The following is a 17,614-nucleotide window of genomic DNA, read 5'->3' as shown; positions in this document are numbered from 1 at the left end:
ATCCTATGATTGGTCATACCTACAGTAAATCTGTCGGAAATTTATAATGTAGGTGTAGTAAAAGAATTAAAATTAACGATCGTGAATTATGAATCAATTTTAGTCTTCAAAAGAATGACCTATTGAATATTAATCGGTCGGTCAGATAAATAACTTTTTGTGGTTTGTTTAAAGAGACTTATGACTAAATTATTTGCACACATTTTTAAGCTAACAATGACCTTGTCGGTCTTTGAAAAATCGTCAGTGCAAAGCAGGACATAGATCGTAGAACAATCAGATGTTCACGTTAAAACAATAAAAATATGAATCCTTTAATATGTACATTTAAATAAGTTGTTTATCTTTCCATCTGCCGGTGGGTGTATGGAATTCCAATGGCCATTCAATATAAAATGATCTTTATCTTTGAAAGATTTAAATTTTAGCCACTTGAACTCCTCTTTGTGATACTATTCAAGATAAAAACACTTCATGTGTCAAAACAATTTGTACCATTTTATTCTGATTCCAGATATTGTTTTAAAGAAATAGATACCTAAAAATAAAAGAAAAACGTACAGCCCTCTCAAGCTTTGCAATTTCCAAGCTAAAAAGGGACTTTAATAACTCTCAAACAAAAAGTTGATGGAATACTTTAAATATGTAAACTCTGACTGCCTGTTGTAATTCTAAGCATTGTGCATGCATTTTAGTTGGGTTGGTTGAGGAAAATTTAAGTTAGATGTGAAAACAAAATATTTGCAATTATCAAAGTTTTATAGGGGCATAAACTTAAGAATGGTAAGTGAGTCACTGTCAAAATTCAAGCTCTGCCAGGTGAGTGCAAGCTTTGGTTGTTAGCATTGCATGAGCATGAGTTTCATACAATTTTGATGAATAATATTAAAGTTTCAGTGTGGAAATGAAAAAAGGATGAACAAAATGATGGAAAGAAGGACAGATAGACAAAGTCAAGGGTAAACAAAATGCAAGTGCTCCTCAATCCACGAAAGTTGATAGCAGATACCCAGGAAAATAAATGAATCAACAGCAATACACTTAGTACAGCTTATCATCATGTATCCTATTTCATGTCGTCAATATCAGGATGGATTTATTTTCAAATCATTATAATACATTTGTTATGTATATGTGCACAATTTTAAGTTGAAGAAATTCAACTTGACTATTATGACTCAGTAATGGATGGATGTAATGAATTGGAATTGACTTATCATTTTTTTTAATTAGGACAAATCTTGACCAGTGGTTGTCATTTGTTGATGTGCATAGTTTATAAGTGTTTCTTGCTTGCTAATTGATTTTTATATAGATTATACAGTTGGTTTTCCCATTTGAATGGTTTGACACTGTTCATTTTAGGGTCCTTCATAGCTTTCTGTTTAGTGTGAACTAATGCTCTGTGTTGAAGACAACTACCATTGGTGATGAACAAAGACTTTAAAAAAAGGGAATAATCTTTAGTTGTTTAAATTGTCCTCATATCATATATTATAGATTATCAAAATTCCTTACCTTCTTCAGGACAATTTTAATATTCTCAACAAGAAGTTAAAGGGTAACAATTAATTGATGTTCACAGTACATGTAAATATACATGTAGACACTACAAAAAACTGCACCCTTTGTTTCAAAGTTTCGAAGTTATCTTAGGACCTTCATATTACAGCCTTCTATTCTCTAGCAGCTGCATATTATAATCCTTAAGGTCAAAATTCAGGTTTTAATGTATTTTTGTGAGATATTTAAAGATGACAATCCCTATACTATTATCATTTAAATGATTTAACAAACAATAAACAGGAAGACTTAAATAGAACTAATATTTAGTTTAAAACTTATTTCATAATACCAGTATTTAAAATCCTATAATAGTCATGTAAATGAAAATATAATTTACAGGTACTGTGACCGCTTTTAAAATAAAATGTATAGGCAGTGATTTTCTCAATTAGTCATGTATATCAAAGCTTTAATTTATTAAAACTGATAAAATTTTCTCACACTAAGAACATATATTTAATTGCCAATGTGCCAAATTTTAACCACAGATAATCATTTGATTTGAAGCATGATTCACTGATTGTTGTCTGCTTTGTGTCCAGTGGCAAATATTTCAGACATTTATGCATGTTCCAGACTTGTAAGAACAAATAACAATTAGGAATGGGAGGTGAAAAATTTGGACCTATGGTCTTCTCAAATAGTTGTTGCAAGGGTTCTATATATATGTGCAGAGAGTGTAGCACTTTCTTTACGCTTTATAATTATCAAATTATGATTCAAGTTTCTCTGATTCTTATAATGATAATTCTTTTTAACCTGAGTGACATTACATAATTAAAATTTTTATATAAACACACACTTGCCAAATGATAAACACATTACCATAACTAATACATTATTGGAGAACAAAACAAAGCCCTTCAGCTGTAAATCTATCAATCCCTTAAAGGGGACAAGCATTTGATTTTAGAGGAGTAGGAAATAAATATCCTGGCTTAATTCGTAAGAGCCTAAAATACATAACCTTTCATCAGAAATGAAGAAACAGGAAATCCTTCAAAACACAAATGCAGGTAACCGTTACAAAAGTGGAAATCAATTGCGGTGCCTGATACAGCCATGAAAAAGTGTAAGCAAGTGCGTAGTATCAGATGAAATGAAAATAATTTAGTCCATATGATTTCCTCTTGGTTGAATCTAAAATATCAAATGTGGTTAACAGAAGCTATTAGAGATGCATTCCATTTTTAAACCTAAAAAAATTTGACTGATTAAAAACATCAATACTAAAAACACCTGCTTATTTTCACTTATTATGTAATCCAGTAAAATTCAAACTATAAGATCATAATACAACAAATCAGGGAAGTAAAATCTATGTGTATTCTCACCCGTCTAGCGTAATATCCTCGTTTAATATAAATTCTATCCATTGTGTCTTGCTCTTATAAGATATCAATGTCTGTTTATGTCAATTTATTCCTATAACAATACTTGTATTGTATCAAAAGATTTTCATCTATTCATCAATTTCCGTGTAAACACATTTTAAATTTGAAAAAGATGACATAATAAAAAGCATCCTATTTATTCATTGAGGAAAACCAATGTAATCCTGTTGCACCTTTACAAGACTTGAGGCTAAGATATTTATTATTTATTAAAAACTGGGTGCACCACATAAATCAGAAAAGTTTTATGGTTGAACGACACGTTTAATGTTAACATAGTATTGTTTATTCAAGTATAACTTACTATATTTTCAATAAGTCATATTTACGTTGTATCATTTATATTTCATGACAAACATGACAAAGGTTTCATTACATCTATTCTTCTAAAGAAAAATGAATTTACTCTTAAAAAAACTTTCTATATTTTTCATTTATCAATTAAATCTTTTTTTGTAAGGTCATGATGACTTGTTCTCACGAATACATATAAATCTGGGTTATAAGAAGATATTTTTTGTTTAAAAAGTTTTTTTGTTGCTTTTAGTGACATAAAACCATTGTTCCAGAGTAATAAAAAATGTAATGCAGTTTTCAACATTGACCATTGTATATTTATGTCAAATTTTCATCTGTGTATATGTTGAAGTTCTAAACGCTTACATAACTCAGCTCACACAATTTTAGTGTACTGCATTTTGCTCTCTTATTTTTAAGAAAAAACTTGAAGTTAAGCTCATTCAATATCAAACTACTTGTTCTGATGATTCATTACAAAAAATAAATATTGCACCATTTACAATGTACCTACTTTTAAAACTTTAAAGTACACCAATGGCTGAAAAAATAAGAACAATACTTTGATATAAATCAAGCATGCAAAAATTTTTAAAAATCAATCTCACCATGTTGTATTCAAAACTTTTAAAATGTCATATGAAACAGAAGACTGTTGTAATTATTACAAACACTATTAGAACACTGTACTAGATTTCATGCTAAGCAAACATGAAAATGAAAATGTAGCTATTATAGGAAAATAATATAACAGCAGTTAATGGGTTAGGAGTGTGACACAGAATTGTATGATTTAGCAAAATCTAGCTATTGTAGACTAGAGGAAATTTTATTTTTTCGAAAGAACAATCTTTATAAAGTATCATGAAAGCTAGTACTTTAATTTGAGGATAACTATTTTTTTGTCAATTGTTAGGAATGTATGGGATTTTAAAGGGGCTGCCTAGCTGCCAAATTCATGGTCACCGATTTGAATTAAATTCTCATATATTATTTATAACTGTTACAATGTAAAATATTTTTCCAAACTATCAAAAGTATAAAATAATCAGTTTACAGGACATGGTTTCAATAAGATTTAGCTTCGTTTCATATGAATTTTAGCCAAGATGCCATCTAATTAACTATCGAGTTGACCTTATATGATAATATAAGCGATGTAAATATAAACATGAATATAAATAGATTAAGCAACTTGTGCAAATTGGATTTTTATAGGTCTGTTAAATTTTGCATTATAGATTAAAAATTTATGTTTATCGTCGTTTTTACCTCTATGAGAATGGTTAAATTGTGTGGACCGAATCAGTTAAACAAATTAATCACCTTTGTTTCACTTTCAAGGTTGACATACTTTTCCTTTAAATAACCTACACGGACAATTCATGTGTTATTGTATCTCATTCTTAGGGTTAAATTGGAGTTCACATGAATATGGATTTAATGAGGTCGAGTTATTCACTTGCAAGTGAAAAATTCATTATCAATGTTTATGAGCTTAATTTGACAAAATTGAACTATTCTAGCTGATAAAAGCAAATTATTATTTCATTATTCACTTTCATCAATGATCGATTTAACAAAAAAATCATACTTTTTTATATATCAACGCCCCTTTAAAGAATAATGTTTATTTGAAAATTAACAACTAAAATAATTAATGTCATTTGAAAATGTATCTTCTTTGTATTTCTAATTTCCATCTCAGATATATTTTTTTTTATTCTATCTCAAATGTTTAAAATAAAAAAGAGGTTTTAATTTTGCAAACTGAACTATAAAAAAGGAGATGTAGTATGATGCCAATGAGACAACTCTCCACAAGGTTCCAAATGACACAAAAATTAACAACTATAATGTCTATAAGTCACTGTACAGCTTTCAACCATAAGCACAGCCCAAATATTACTGCATATATATATATAGTCAGCTATAAAAAGTCCAAGAAAAAACAAATGTAAAACAATTCAAACAAAAAACAAATATAAACACATCAACCACTGAATTACAGGTTCCTGACTTGGAACAGACACTTTAACAAATTGAATGTGGCTTTTATAGCAAGTAGAAATCGTAAAATTTCAAAAATTACCATTAATTCTAATATGACGTCCTTATTACGCTTTGTAAACAAAGCCGTGTTCTAATGAGCATAAAAAATATGTTTGACACATGCGCACGAACTAAATGTTATTTCCATCGTTATCCTTTAAAATGTATACATTTAAGCAGCTAGCATAAACTTTTATTATATATATCTATAAACTAACATATATTTACCCTGCTCGTAGTTTTTAAACTTATCAGATATGAAATGTAATGCACAGACTCCTCGGGTAGGAAACGGGATTTATAATAATAAAGCCAAACATTTTTACGGTATTTTCGTACACTTCGACCTATAAAAATACTGTGCTTGTCCTATTAGAATCGAAATAATTCCTTTGTGTCATGCTCTATGCTCATTTTAACATGGGTAGGCATTATATTTGACCACATTTTACACCTCGCTAACGCTCAGTGTAAAATATCAACAAATATAATGCCTACCCATGTTAAAATGAGCATAGAGCATGACATGAAGGAATTATTTCTTAAATAAAATAATTATGAAATAGACTTACAGATAAGGTAGCTTGGAACATGTTTCACACAAATCCAGATCAATTCTAGCAGAATAATAATCAAAATAATGCCCCTTTTTTATAAGGTTTGTTTCACAATGAGATTAGCCATACATGCAAAAGGTCAACTGAAATGGGACTAAAATATGAAGGACATCTTCAAAAATTTACATAAAAAAAGATACAATTTGAAATTTTATCATCAAAACAAATGATTATCTTTTTTTATTCAAATAAGATAATGCTTTATTTACAGGAAAGTAATATGTCAATTATTTTCTCTGCTTACACCAAAATCAAACTATAAAACTGTTTACATAAAATTATACCACTATCAAAACATATTCTGTTACTAAGGGTGAAAGAACTTTTTACAGTAATGTACGTCTACTTCTTTTATATCCCAACATTCTGACCTTGGAAGTTAATAGTGCTTCTACATGATTTTTGGAAGGGGAGTAATAGAATAGCCAGTTTTACTCCCTATTTACGCTTTTTCATCATGGCAAGTATCAATGAATCACTATTGTACCCAACCACCCATTTTCATATACTCTTTACACATCACAAAAGTTATTTTAATAAAAAAAAATTCAATTTTAGCTTAAAATAGTATTTTTCAACTAACAAATGTACAGATTCCAATAAAATATGATAAATCTATAAAAAAAAAAATCCACAACATGAATATTGAAGGCCTAACAGTGACTTATATGAAATAAACATTTATAAGTGCAGTTCCTTTTCTTTTTGTTATTTGATGTACCTTAAATTCTATTTTGTGTAAATTCCATCAGTGCATGTATTTCCTCCCATGATATAATTAACGAACAGTGCTAAAAGAGGCATTTAACACAATCAATCTAAGTTTGACCTTTTGGCTGACCTTTTGGTATGATCTAAATCTTAGATTAAAACTTAGCCTTTTGGTATGTGACCTTAAATATGAACTTAATTGATATTAGAATAATATTAACCTTATGTTTGATCTGGATCTTCTAAGTATGACCTTATGTTTGATCTGGATCTTCTAAGTATGACCTTAAATATGAATTTGATCTTTTAAATATGGTCTTCTAGGTATGACCTTCAGTATTGATCTTCAAAGTAAACATAACCTTCAGTGTTGATCTTAAGTATGACCACAAGCATGACCTATGTCTTCAGACTATGACCAAAAGCATGACCTTAGTCTTTTAAGTATGACCTTTGGGTATGATTTTGATATTTCAACCATAATACTTGTGAATTTTGAAATTACTCTAAGCCTTGCAGTATGACTTAAGAAAATGTATCACTTTTGGTATCATCTTCAATGATTGGGTATGATATTAACCTTCCAAGCATATAACTTTGGGAAATGTTGCAAATCTTCCAAATATGACTTTCAGGTATGAATTCTATCTTTAAAGTACATGTATCACCTAAACATTTGTTTGTATGATCTTGATTTTTCCAAGTCTATCTAATGGAATGCCCATTGCGAAATCCAAAACTGCTAAGAAGGTTTAACAAAAACAATTTGACAATCCAAGAGAACAGTAGAAAGAAATTACCTCAACATTGTCTAAATATAATATTGATTAGTTGATGATTATTTAAAGTTTAATATGCATTTTCTAGAAAATTGAAAAAAATACATGTAGGTTCTGAAGAGTGGTTTAACTAGGATAAAGCAGAGACATATAATACAATTTATTATATACATGTCTCTGGATAAAGGCTGTACATTTATTACAACTGTCACTGGAATTTGAGAGTATGATGGATAGATGCAAAGTTTTGCCTTGCAGTAGGCCACCCTCAACCCTCTCCTAATTATTACAAGGGTACTTTTTAACAGAGAGGCCCAGTGCAATCTCCCTACAAGATGCATTTCCTTTTATTTCAACTTGACTTGGCTGTATATCTATACATCCAACCTAATAAAAGTGATATCCCTTACTCAGGAGTTATACCCATCAGAAAGAGAAATAGGGACCAATTTCGATATATACCCATGTCTAAGTTACAACTATTAGTTAAACTATGCCCTAATAGTAATAAGATGTTTTAAAAGTATTACTTGGATTAAAAAAAAGTTCACAGTTAAGGCCTCAACAATAGGGAAGAAGGAATTAATAGATAAAGAGATGGTGTATAAACTTGATTGATTGATTTTTAGTTGCTTAATTCCAGTGGCAAATATTTCATGCATGTTCAGGACAAGAAAAAAAAAATAAAGAAAAAAAATACATAAGATTAAGGGCCAGTGTTCATGGCATTAGAGGTCATCTGGGACGAAGGTGGAGGAATACTAATTATACTTGATACTATTTATATTGTTTATCATTATACATGTATAATATGTCAAATTTTGTTTTCAAGGTATAATAATTCGTTATTGAGATACATGAACATGCATTTGATATTTTTCTGTGAAGCATCGATTTAAAAAGAATACAGTGAAAAGTTATTCCATTGGAAAAATTCCAAAGAAAACATTACTCAACACAAAAAATCAAAAGTCAAAATTATTTTCCATTTTTTGTTTTGTTTAACTATATCCCCTAATTTTCTGCAATCAGTCAATATGTTTTTGAAAGTCCAACACCTTCTATTTTTGTGTGAATAAAGCACAATTTGTTAGCTTCAAATATAAAGAGTATTCAATACCTCAAAATAAACAATTTACACACTATATCCTATAATTAACAAACTAGGCCAAAAAACACAACAGAGAAACATGAAAGAAACAGAACAATAGAAACGTGAAGCCTTTGTTATTTTCTTTTAAACATTCAAAACACGGTATACATTCATACTATTTACAACATAAATAATTGCTCTATGAGGGTTTTAAACGTTTGTCTTTTTTCAGAAATTGAAACCAAACATTGAACAATAAATTTGTAATTGTGGTCATAGAAGCCTATATATCTGTCATTTGATAGTTTTGTCTTACATGACTCTCATAGAAAGCACTATTGCCACTGCAAGCAAATAATGCCTAGTAAGCAACAGGCGAAAGAAAGGCTTGAAAGAACTTATTTTAGAGGCCTTGCTCACCATGATTAGACCTAGGGGCACTTTCAACAACTGCCACTTTCCAACTTTTTGTCTAAAATCTATTTTTAATTGAAATGTGTAAATGATCATTTTTACTCTTTGATGATATAACATTTTCTCTATTTTAATTCTTTGTTCTATTTCTAATCATGGTCAGGTCATGTTGTTTTGCAAGCAGAATAATTGAGCAAAATCGGCAACTCAAATTTTACAGATTTTTAGAGCAATCGTTGTTGATAAATAATGTAACAGTTTGGGGCCTTTGGTTGAGGTCAATATGATATTATATTGACCTAGAGAAGCATATTGACCTCAGACTTTATCCTCAGTCAATATGCTTCTCTTACGCCTAGGCTATTTAACTTTGTATTGGCCTCATACAAAGACTATAATTATATAATATGCTATACATAAGTTTAGAATATGACTTCATTTAATCTATTCCTATAAATTGATTTTACAACAAGTGATTAAACAATGTGCTGTTTAAACAATGAGGTCTCATAATCAATAACAAGCTCTTTAAACATGTTAAAATTAATAAATCACAGTCAGAGGCAAAAAATAAAAAAATAATAGTTAACTTTAAACTAACGAATCAGCATTTTTTCCTATAGAAATAATTATTTACTTTTGAATAAATTAAATAAAGCACTTTTTGTGTGTTGAACTTTCAGAAAATCAGGGTTAATAATTTAGTAAGGCTGTTTCTATTCCTTCAGTGCATTGTTAGGGAAATATAAAAATCAGGATAAAAATATAATTCAAAATTTCAAAGCAATTTGCACTATTATTACAGAAAACAAAGGCAGCATCATCAAGTATACTAGGTGTATTATTACTAATAATTTTATCAATTGGACAAATTCAAATTCAGATGTATTCATTAGAATTGCACACATTAGTGGAATAAAACTTTTTATGTTTGCATGCATAATAAATATGACTAAAGCTATTAACAATAATAAGGAATACAGTGTTGGCAGTTTTGCTTTCCTGTTTTGCTGTTTATAGTGTATGTCTATCTTTAATCTAAGTTTCAAGTATAGGCAAAATCCTTAAAAATGGTAAAACAAAGTTATGGGCAATAACTCTTGTAGAAATCAATTGATGGTTTGACCTTATAGACAACTTAGTAGATTTTGTATTGATAACTATTATTGCAAAAAACATGGTTTCAGTGCATTTAATATAGTTGTAATATAATGCTATAAATAATGGTAAAATCAATCATCTCAAGGTATTATTTACTGCAAGAAGTTGCTTTATTGTTTTTAGTGCAACTGGAATTTTTGAAGATAAGGTTTTGGCCATAATTTTTGCAGCTTAGTTTCTTTTTATCTTGTTTAGTGTTCAAGATAAAATGCAGAAATTCTAAAATTGTTCAAAGTTTGACATTTATAGTAGGAAGTTATTTAAAGTTGATAGTTTCAGTCATAGCGTTATTTTGTATGCCTTCATATTGCAAATCAATTGTATGCAGTGATTGATCTAGGATCATCTAGGGGTTGTTATTCAGGCAGCATCATCAAGTATAGGTGTACTATCACTAATAATAACATCAATAGGGCAAATTCAAATTCAGATGTATTCATTAGAATTGCACACATTTGTGGAATAAAAGTTTTAATGTTTGCATGCATAATAAATATGACTAAAGCTATTAATTTTGAACACATTGTTATGGTTTTATGAGCAAATGTAATGCACTGTTAGAATTTAATGGCTTTTTTTTAATTTCAATAATCATTTGATATTTCTAAAAAAAAATGTTACTTCAGCTTACAAAATAAAATTGAGAATGGAAATGGGGAATGTGTCAAAGAGACAACAACCCGACCACATAAAAAAACAATAATAACAATGCGGCAGGGTTAAACATGTTTATGAGATCTCAACCCTACCCCTATATGTCTTATTAATTCTAAAATTTTATAAAGTACATGATTGACTTATTTGTTTGTATTAAGTTTATTTTGGAGAGACAAATAAAACAATGTTACAACATTTATGTCAATAACATTAGACTTGAAGGCAAGTACTGTAAAAAGGTCCATATGGATAAAAGAAGGAATTTAGTATGTGACGAAAAGTTGAATTCACATGGATGACAGACCTTTAAACCAAATTTCATTAATACCTCAATTAGGATAATTAATCCATCATTATTCCTAAATACATTAATCTGTCTTTGTAAAGTCTTTTATCAAATATCCAGTATAGAAGAAAGAACTTTAGTCATGATTTTCATTTAGAAGTTAATACTTTCTAATTATGAAGCCGTATAATTTTCTCCATTTAACAAGAAATTACCTTACTTTGGCATTTTAAGAAGCATATTGAAGTCTTTAATCCTATTTTAATTAATAAGTAACTTAAATGTCTGATAATTAACACTGTAAAAGTAAATCAAAATTATTGGGCCTTTATAAATTCCTTAAAGAATTTCTTATCAGTTTTACCCATTGATGAATGGTTTTTTAAGTTTTAACTTGAGTGCCAGGGTAAAAATCTATGAAATGTTTCGACCATGAATTTTTTTTTTTTTAAATATTGCTGATATTTTTTGCACAAACAGTATCTTGACTTCTCTTTTAACTATCCTAAAGCTAAACTTTATCCTAATAAGGGGCTTATAAATAAGGAAAAACATGAAAAAAACTTTGAAATGTCAAACTATTTCTTTGTTTTCGAAAATAATGGTAAATTAACAGCACCCCAATCATCTAGTCTCCTGCTTTTTACATTTTGAAAAACATTAAAATGAAGTAACTGTATATTATAAGTTTCAGTATCTACCGCTAATTTAAACAATTCAATTCAAATATATCTAATTCTGTTGCTTACCAAAGATTCCTAATAACACAGCAAATCCATACAGCAACACCTAGAACTTAAAGGTTTGGTATCCTATCAGTTAAAATCCTTTCCGACATAACCAGAAATCACAGGTCAGGGGTCATGTCTGACCAAAGCCACCTTACCAGTCAAACAACTTCATTATGAAGTACTAATCAAAAATAACATTTACTTTTAAAATCCAATTCATTGATCATTTGTTCCGAATGAGTGGCATTTAATAAATGGGTCTGTAAAAATCATGCCGAACGGTGGAATTTATATATATATATGTTAGGTTAGTTTAAACTAGATCTCTTTTTGTGTCATTACATATCCATGATAAATGAAATAAGCAAGTGTAAAATTGAAAATGGGAATGGGGAATGTGTCAAAGAGACAACAACCCAAATGCAACCATAGAAAAAACAACAGCAGAAGGTCACCAACAGGTCTACAATGTAGCGAGAAATTCCCACTATGGTGACTGTCATTCAAAGAAGAATAAAAAAATGGTGCAAAATGTATGAAAAATTTAATCCTATGATACGAGTCTTGGCTTAAACCTACATACCAAAATAAAACAAATATTTTTCCCTTTAAATAAATAAATAATAAGAATATTAAACTAGCCAGTACTTTACACACCTTGAATTAAATAGCCAGACAAGTTAGTTTAAAACTTGTTTTATTATAATCTTAACATAAACTGGACAATTTGGGGTGATTTATTTCAAATATTAATGTTAAATTGTAAATATTGTATTTTGTTGTCTTCTTTGACAAATCTTATTCTTCCTCAAGAAACAGATATTCAATACCTTTATTCTTGTACGAAATTGAATATAAAAATGAAAGTTTTTGTAATTTCATTGTGAAAGTATTCTGTAACATTTCCAAACTTAACTTCCTTTCTATACAGTACTGTATTACTTCAAGTTCAAGCTTTATTGTTCTTAAGAAATATTATACATGTTGTTATATGTTCAAAATTATATAACAATGTGCATGATGTGGTGAATTGAAAGGAAGTGTTTGCATAGGGGACATATTGGATTTCTTTTTAATTCACCATTAAAGCATCACTGCTCAGAACAACAAAACACAAAACCTAGAGGCTCTAATGAGCCTGTGTCACTCACCTTGGTCCATGTGCATATTATACAAAGGACACTCTCAAAGTGTATCTATATCTTATAAATATAATTTTCTTTCATAAATGGCAAAAAATAGTGAAAATTGTCTTTAATGTACTTTGATCATTTTCTTCATATTGCAAGAATGTAGATTTCGTTTGGTTGATTATTTTTGCCTAGCTATGTTTCGATTTGTCTATAATAATTTAATGATACAAGGCAAAAAGCGCAAAAAAATGTACTGCAAAATCATCATCAAAGGGCAATAACTTTAATAAGGAGTCAATTTACGATTTTTATTCAAAAATGCCAATCAAAATTTTAAAATAAAAAATACATAAAAAAATTAACCTTGTTTATAATTTTTGTAAGCTCATATAATCATATTATAATTTACATAAATAGTTATTTTTCAGCTGGACACTGTTTGATAGTTTTACCTCATGCAATTTTAATATATATATATGTAGGACTCAAATCTATGGCGGGTTCCAAATCTGTGGCAGATTCCTAATCTATGGCAAATGTGACGTTACAAACGCCAAACAACTCAAATCTATGGCAGATTTTTGTTTACTCCAAATCTATGGCAGATCTTGTGGAAAGGGTACCGTATAACGTCACAATTGAATATACCGCCATATTACATCTTCGCCGCAGATAAAGATGGCGGAACCCATAGATTTGAACACCATTCAAGATAAAGATATTACCCTGGCAACAATTTGCGGGTGGTTTAAAGGAAGATGTGACATATTATCCCGAAGATGGACCAAATGCGCTGTACTGGCCGAGTCCCGCGATGAATTATGGCGCCGCTATTTTGAGTAACGCATATTTTAGAAAAAGGATTTTTAGAGCCCTTTATAGTTTGCTGTTCAGTGTGAGCAAAGGCTGCGTGTTGAAGGCCGTACCTTGACCTATACCATGTATACTGGTTTACTTATAAATTGTAACTTGCATGGACAGTTGTCTCATTGGCACTCATACCACATCTTCCTATATTTAGTTTGTAGTAGTTTACTGTCTACGGCTGGCAAAGTTTCTATGATATATAAAATTACCGGATACAAATTTGATTTAAATCGTCAGCAAATAAAAAAAAAGATGTATTAAAGATATCGCTGAAATAATATTATTTGAAAAATTCAAACTGGTTATTTTTCTTGGCCGTTACTTTTTTTATTTATTTTTTTATAATTAGCGGCCTCCTGGTTTGTTATTATTCTGACTTTGTTTTATTAGTTTGTTTAATGAATTCGTTAAACAGGTACCATGCACAGATTAAAGAATGTTTATTTTATACAGAGCACATCATTTTAATCTTGAAGCCAGTCTGTATTAAGGCATATGCTTTTATCATTTATGATTTTTTTTTTGGTTGACCATTATGAAATGTTTATTTCACAAATATTTATAGACATGCTCCCGTTGTCGTATTTTTTCCGCTTGCTTATGACAAGTCATTGGTAAACAATGTACTGCATTGTTTTTCATTTGCACAAAACTTGCCATAAATTTGGAAACAACATAAATCCGCCATAGATTAGGAAATTACAAAACTTGCCATAGATTTGGGATGGCATGGCACACATTTACCATAGATTAGGAACCTGCCATAGATTTGGAATCCACCATAGATTTGAGTCCTACATATATATGCATATTTCATGTGCTTTTCAAATATAAATTATTTTAATTATATTGATATATTAGTATTCTTTGTTTGAGGTAGGAATTTGTTAAGCAATTTCCAAATGTCAGACACTATATATATATATTTATAAAGTCTAAAAGCTGATAACAAAGTGCTCATTTAATAACTGTTTTAAATTATCAATTAACTGACCTGTTAAAAAGGCTGTTTCTTTTCCTGTATAATTCTTTTTCTTTTTTTTCTTGTAAACTTCTTTCTTCAGTCTTTTGTAGTCTTTGTACTTTATAACTAATGAACAAATATAACGATGTTTTAACAAAGAAACAATATCAGTTGTAGATATCCATTTAAAACAAAGAAAGCAATAAAATGAGAAATACCATACAATGTAGTACAAATGTAATATATTGTTATGAGGCATGCGACAAGTTAGATTTAAATAAGATTAAAACAATCTTTTGTACCTAATAATACCCTTAATAGACAAAAACATTTAAATCAGAACGAGGACTAACATGATCTGTTTCAATAATTTTCTTTTTACCGCCAAACTGTGTTATTTACATACTATAGTGTTGTGTACCACTGTATCAATTGTGATCTTAATGACCAAATGTACTTTAACCTTGTTTTAAAATATAATTCTCTATTCATTTTGAAATGTGCACCACCACAAAAAGATCTTTTTCAAAAGTTTTTTATTCTTTAAAAAAAAAATCATATTGTCTGGAATAATAACATTTTATTTGGCAATGATGTTTTTTTTTTCATTGATGGTGACATAAAGCAAAATAATGATGATGAAGCTGATATATATATATATATATATATGTATGAGGATCTTCATGGGGTTTGGAGGAACAGTTACTGTAGCCTTAAACAGAAGAAAAACCGACAAAACAGGAAACAGTTGTAACTGTTGGGAAAAAATGAATAGAGAATAAGGAGATGCTTTCAGAGATGCTATTATATTTTAGAAAAATAATAATAATGGCCGATGCAAAAGAATAAAAAAAAAAAGAAAATGATGGGCAAAAATTATAAAGAATAGAGAAATATGGTCTAAAAACTTAAAGAAAAAAGATTTTGTTGTGGTGGTGGTGGTTAAAAAAAAGGGGGGGTAATTATAATTAAAGACTTGAGAAATATATGTCCTTATAGAAATTAAAGAAATGATTGAAGGAACTTTCATATACACATGTAAACTCCCATCTATAACAAATGTTTAGTATTCATGTAATACAATTGGTGATGTTTTTTTGGTTGTTTTTTTTTTTTGGGGGGGGGGGGTACCCTTTAGTTTTTTATTATGTTATTTCTTGAGCTATATTCTTACTATATAACCTAGTCTTTCATTAAATTTACGATTTAACAATAACAGTAGATACACCATATGTTTATTAGTCTTCATATTTTAATTGAATATGATCATGATGATAGTTCAATGTCATGATTTTTGGACTATATTTCAATTGCAATTAGATTTTTCATCTACTTACTTTGAACAAGTCACTTACACTACTTGATATTCTTTATTGGATTGACTAATACTACCTATCTCAGTCGCAGTCAGTAAAACTTTAAAGTATTGTCCAACAGGAAGTAACTGTCCGACACATCAAATGAGAATGGTACAAACCGTACTACGAGTCATCAGTTTTATAAAGGAGAGCCAATATTGCATGCTTACTAAGATACAAAATTGACAAAAGTTGTCTCTCTTTGACAATGGTAATATTTCTTTGCACATGTGAAGAAATAAATTTTTGGTTTCTAAAATATTTTGCTTCAATCAGAGACATATAATATATGTATTATATGTCTCTGCTTTAATAGTAAACAACAATTTCAAATGAAGAAAGACAGAGTCTTACAAGATTTAAAATATTTTGCTCAGTCATCATTTACTCATAGAAATTGTTGGATATAATAATAATAATCGACACAAAAGAGTACGCTAAAATGTATACTATTATTAAATGAAGTAGAATATTTTAACAAGTATGTTCCTTTCAACTGTGATAGTCTACCAGACAACTAGGTTGGTCCCCTCCGTAAACATTCAGTATGCCTTCGGAATATACAAATATAGTAGTTGTCAAGAATTTCAATAACGGCCGGGAAACAGACTACTATACAAAAAGCACTAGACGTTCTGTCAATAATAATTAGTTATGGCGAATGGGAATTAAAACAAGTGTTCATATATATAAAAGAAGAGTTATTAAAGTATTAAAAAAATAAAAATAATTGTGTACTAATTTTTGTTCACCATGTTGTTGTCAGTTTATTTTCTATTTATGATTTTTAATGTCCCTCTGCTATCTTTTGCCTCTTTTGTGCAGAATACAAATGGTTTAACCCCATGATGATATGCATTAGTCATTAAAGAACTTTTGATGATTGGTGTATTCTATTTGTAGTCCTTTGAAGGTGATATTTCATGCATGTCCAGGATAAAAAGAAAATAATAGGTAGGTTCTGTAGCATTGACATAACAAATTGAATGCATCCAAAGCCAGTTTCTGGATAACATACAAAGCCTAAACTTTGAAAGCCGGCGGAAGCACGAAGGCATGAATATATACTGGAATGAGGACCGGGCAAATTTGACTTCGAAGATACTGTTTCTACCTTTCAGGAATTCATCTCGATACAGATATTTGACATTTAATGTTATTCCATTTCTCTATGGGTTACACAGGATACAATATTCATGTACAACTTTTTGAAATGATCGGGGTTTTTTCCGCCAGTTCGTACTCGACTTATGAAATTATTAAATTAATTATCCATTTCTCTTCTCGTTCCAAGATTTACTTAACACATCTACTCTTGCGAGGTTTGTTCGTAATGTAAAGTCAACAAGCAATGCACATGTACGTTCAGCGTTAACCTTTATGCACAATTTTTATAGTATAGTGCGTAGGAAACATTTACTGAATACGCCAAACAAGTTAAGCCTATTAAAAACGTATTTAACCGTTTGGTTTCATATTGATCCCGACATCCAGAAATACGAAAAACATGAAATCCCGAGGTCCCGAATTTAAA

At 29.4% G+C, this 17,614-nt stretch overlaps 1 protein-coding gene across 5 annotated transcripts in view; it reads right to left on the bottom strand.

Annotated features, from left to right (window-relative positions):
- Window positions 1-16,223, bottom strand: part of LOC134717842 (tyrosine-protein phosphatase non-receptor type 13-like) — a 32,953-nt gene extending 16,730 nt beyond the window's left edge. The window contains exons 1-2 of one of the 5 annotated variants that reach the window (XM_063580366.1): window positions 16,115-16,223; window positions 14,753-14,848 (exon numbers count right to left, since the gene is read on the bottom strand). The gene's annotated coding sequence lies outside the window, so the exon portion shown is untranslated. Of the gene's footprint in view, window positions 1-11,776; window positions 11,961-14,752; window positions 14,976-16,059 lie in introns of those variants that run through there. The other 4 variants (XM_063580347.1, XM_063580353.1, XM_063580359.1 and 1 more) reach the window with 4 other exon arrangements.
- Between the last annotated feature and the right edge of the window lie 1,391 nt (window positions 16,224-17,614).

Source organism: Mytilus trossulus, chromosome 1 (genome assembly GCF_036588685.1).
Source record: "Mytilus trossulus isolate FHL-02 chromosome 1, PNRI_Mtr1.1.1.hap1, whole genome shotgun sequence".
In the NCBI taxonomy this organism is placed as follows: domain Eukaryota; kingdom Metazoa; phylum Mollusca; class Bivalvia; order Mytilida; family Mytilidae; genus Mytilus; species Mytilus trossulus.
The sequence above is the reverse complement of the archived record's forward strand: the minus strand, read 5'-3'. Positions and strand labels throughout refer to the sequence as shown.